Below are 4,474 nucleotides of genomic sequence, written 5' to 3' on the forward strand. Positions count from 1 at the left end.
TTGGTGCACTAGTAGAATACAGCCACAGGTGAACTGGAGCAAACATATTATCAAGGCTAGACGAGTGAGCTGGTTGGGGAAAACGCAAAGAAATATTGAAGTGATTGTGTGGTCTTGAATTTTTATAACAAAAGATGGGTGGAACGTGCCTTATGCCATCTTAGAGATTCCCCTGCGGAGTACATACAGGCCTATCCAGTGGGCTTCTTCTTCCCGCCACATTAAAGGGGCATTATGCTCCGCACGCCTCTTCTGAACAGAGTCTCCCCTCCTCATCCACCCACATGGCTCACCCTTATTGTTTGAAGTATTGTCTGGATTAACGGATAGTGACTCACTACCAATGAGCCCACATAGTTCATGTAAGCTAATGAGGGCAGGAGGATTATCCAGGGAAAACTACTGCCCAGTGAACAGAATAGAAGGGAATCGGCGGGGGCCAAACCACCCAGATCATAATATACATACACCATCAGATACCCATACCAGAACTGAGAAACGGTTGAGTGGGAATGACCCTTTGCCCCCCCCCTACATCACTTGACCCAGGTAGTGGGGATCCAGCTCAGATTTCACGATTGCTAGTAGTAGGGAGGACATAGTTAGAAGGCCACGCACAACCAGACCCCTTAAACTGGTTTCCTGGAATATAGCAGGTATCTGTTCTAAACTAGAGGATGAAATGTGGCTGAAGTATGCAAAGGCCTTCGAAATTATCTGTACTCAGGAGACATGGTCAAGGGAGAATATTGAATTGGATGGTTATTGTTCTTTTAATGTGCATGCTATTTCCTCCCCTGCAGGGAGAGCGAATGGGTGACTCTTGACCATAATCTCTCTTAAATATGGGTGTATAAATGTTAAGTCTGTTTTTAATTCACCTTGATATCAATTGATTTTGATTTCTAATTTGTTTCAGGTCAAGACCCTTTTAATTAACTGGTACTATAATGTTTTTCGACCCAAGTAGAAGTGAAAATATGGTAAACCTTAAGGAGGAATTTGATAAGATCGCAGGGAAGTGGCAGCCCCTGTGTATCTACTGGGTCGGAGACTTTAACTGCACTTTATGTAAGTATAGCACTGATAAGATTTGTGGGATAACAGATACTGAGGGTCAACACCTAGCACATTTTATACATACTCCTCAGGGAGACGCCCTAAATGATAAAATTGTTGTGAATGACTTATCTATTGTCGATAACCGGGTCAGTAACCCAGAACACCAATATCCCACCTACTTGGGTAGAGGTTGGGAAAGTATATTGATGCTATGCTAACAACTAGAAATGTTGCCTTTTTGGTAGACAGTTCCATGGTGGAGCCAAACAACGCCAGCAACCATAACCCCTTTTCTGTGTCCCTACACGTAGCCGCCCAGGAGAATGAAGGTGATGGTTGCTCCCTGCAGTAAAATATAAATCATGGGGTGAGAATGAAATGAAATAAGATCAATCCCCCACAATTTGAGGAGAATACAGTCAAAGCGAACTAATTGATATTCTGGAATACCTTGATCATGACTCTCCTTCTGAAATAGTTATAGAAGGATTTCAGGGAATTTGTAGGGACGTATCTACAAAAATAACTAATACCTCTCCACCAAGGGAATCCAGGGGTACCAAATGGTTTAGCCCTGAGTGAACAAGGTCCCAAAAGGATTTAAAGAAGTCAGTACACACAAACCCATGAGATGAAGCCTAAATTATGAGTGCAAGGATGTGCTATAAGACCATAGTTGCACAGAGGAAACAGGATCTGAGAAAGTGATCTGGGAGGATCTTGAGAGAGCAAGTGCACTCAAAGATTCTAAAAGCTTTTGGGAGGTATTAAACCACCAATTGATGTCAAAGGACTTTAGGGGCATGAACTTACTAATACCAGGGGATGTGTGGGAATCCCACTACTCCAAGATATTAAACCCAAAAGGTATCACTATCCATGAAACAAACCTGGAGGTGCCACTAAACTTAACATCCACACTTCACTTGAGCAATTCCCTCTCAGTGATTCAGGTGGAGGAGGCCCTCAAAAAAGGGATACACCTAAAAGCTGCAGGGCCGGATGGGGTACCCCTTGACCTATTTAAAAGTAACCTCCAACTCTGGGCACCCCTTCTGACGAATGTCTTCAGAGCAGTACTAATTGACCCCCATATCAACGTCATGAAAAGAGGCCATAGTGGTCACTGTGTACAAAAAGGAAAGTAACATCCGGCCTGTTATATGCCCATTTCCCTAATTGACACAATGGTCAAGGTTCTGGGGAGGATGATCTTAGCGCGCCTTATCACCTGAGAAGACTCTAAAGGGCTGATATCCCACACCCAATACGGCTTTCAAAGAGGCATGGAAAAAAACAAACAGTGCCTAAACTTGGCATTGATTATGGGTAAGGACATGAGGGCAAGGAAGGGGTCGATACACCTTGCCTTCATGGACTTGTCCAGTGCTTTCGATAGGGTTATTAGAGGCAAGTTGTGGACCATGATGGGGGAAATGGGCGTTGAGGAACCTTTTGTGACTCTATTGCATAGGTTGCACGCATCCACCACGGTAGCCATACCCTTTGGCCCTGGTGGAGAAAGGACGTGCCAATCGTGACATCAGAAGGAGTCCGCCAGGGGTGCATACTGGCCCCCTTTCTCTTCCTCCTTCATATAAATGGTCTTGAATCTGCCCTGAAAGACCAGGAGCTAGATTTTCCAAGAATTGGGGGAAAGCCAATCCTGTTGTTGTCATATGCAGATGACACGGTCTTAATGGCTTTAACTGCTAACAGCTTACTTAAATGTTTTTACAAATTTTATGTAAGCCCTAGATCTAAAGGTTAATTTCACCAAATCTTATATCATGGTTTGGGGACCCAATAACACCACATCAAGAATGTTTACGGTAAATGGCAAGACAATTGACAAGGTCTCAAATTCTAACTACCTGGGGAATGTTTTTAATAATAAATTGAACTGGGAAAATCTTATCACAACCAGAGTTCAGAATACCAGCAGTGCAGCGGAAGGTCTCTTCCACTTTGAGTGCAAGTTGGGCCATAAGCCAGTAGGGAAATTGTTAATCCTATATAGATCATAATGTTTGTCTACTGCCACTTATGGGGCAGGAGTATGGGGACAATACAAAAGCACGCAACTACAAATGTTAGAAAATATGTTTCTAAAAAGATTGCTAATGATTCCAAATAGTGCGCCTACAGCATTCTGTCACTCTGCGGTAGGGGTGGACTTTATAGCTGATCAGATTAATGTTTCCCCACTGATCCTCTGGGCCAAAGTTTGGTTGTGAGAGGACGTAAAGCTAACAAGAGAAATTCTAAAGGATTGTATGATACTGGACAATTTCGAGGCCATCCCAGGGCTAAGCTATGTAAAAAGAAAATTTCATGAAATAGGTCTTGGGCATTATTACGACAATCCAACTAGTATAGACACAAATATGAAATCAACCATAACAAACGTATATTGTGGGGAACGTGATAATTGCCAGCGGCTAGCGGTGTTGAAACCTTTTGTCGATCACCCATTCTTACATCCCCAATTTTACTTATATTTACCACAAACGTGCAGTTTAGATTTCTCCTGACTAGATTCCGGCTTTGCACATTGCACTTTTCAGTGGCCTTTCCTAAACAGGCCGGAAGGTGCAATAATCTCACTCCTTGCCCTTGTGACAATACAGCACAATAAAGCACTTTGCACTTTACCTTATTCTGTGTACTGTATAAGGAACCTAGGGTCCGGTTCCTCATTCCTTTTTTAAGAAAAACTCACCCTCGAAATTACCAGGAAGGTTTCAATCTATTATTATCCTGGTCTACTGAGGCAATCTGTACGGAAGTACTAAGGGGCACATGCATCAACCTATTTAGGAAGTGCAAACGGTGCGAATCGGTAAATTCGGCCGTTTGCACTTCCTAAATATGTGTTTGGGATGCATCAAGCATTTTTGAGTAATTCGGTATTTTTACCGAATTCCAAAAATGCGATTGCTTTTAAGGAATTGCAAATTTGCGATTCCTTAAAAGCTATGCATCATTTAAAAAAAAATTGCGATTATTCAAATTGGAAGTGCAAATTACCACGAGGTTCAACCTCGTGGTAATTTGCGAAATTGTTTAAAAATGCTTAAAAATGCATTTTTTAAACTGTCCAGTTACAGACACACATGTCCTTAGGACATGTGTGTGTGAAACATGCTCTTTCAAATGCATTTCAGGGGTGCAGGGGGGGGTCCTTTGGACCCCCCCCTGCACCCATGAAATTTTCTAAGTGCCACTCGCAATTTGCTACTGCCTTCCAATTGACTACATTGATTCCTATGGGCCTCTAGGCCCATAGGAATCAATGTAATGCCATTCCTTAATTGCACTTCGCAATTAAGGAATCGCAATTTCCGAAAATTAAGAAATCCTAAAAACTTTTAGGATTTCTTGATGCATAGCATTTTGCATTTCCTAAATA

This window comes from Lissotriton vulgaris, chromosome 1_1 (assembly GCF_964263255.1).
Source record: "Lissotriton vulgaris chromosome 1_1, aLisVul1.2, whole genome shotgun sequence".
Lineage (NCBI taxonomy): Eukaryota > Metazoa > Chordata > Amphibia > Caudata > Salamandridae > Lissotriton > Lissotriton vulgaris.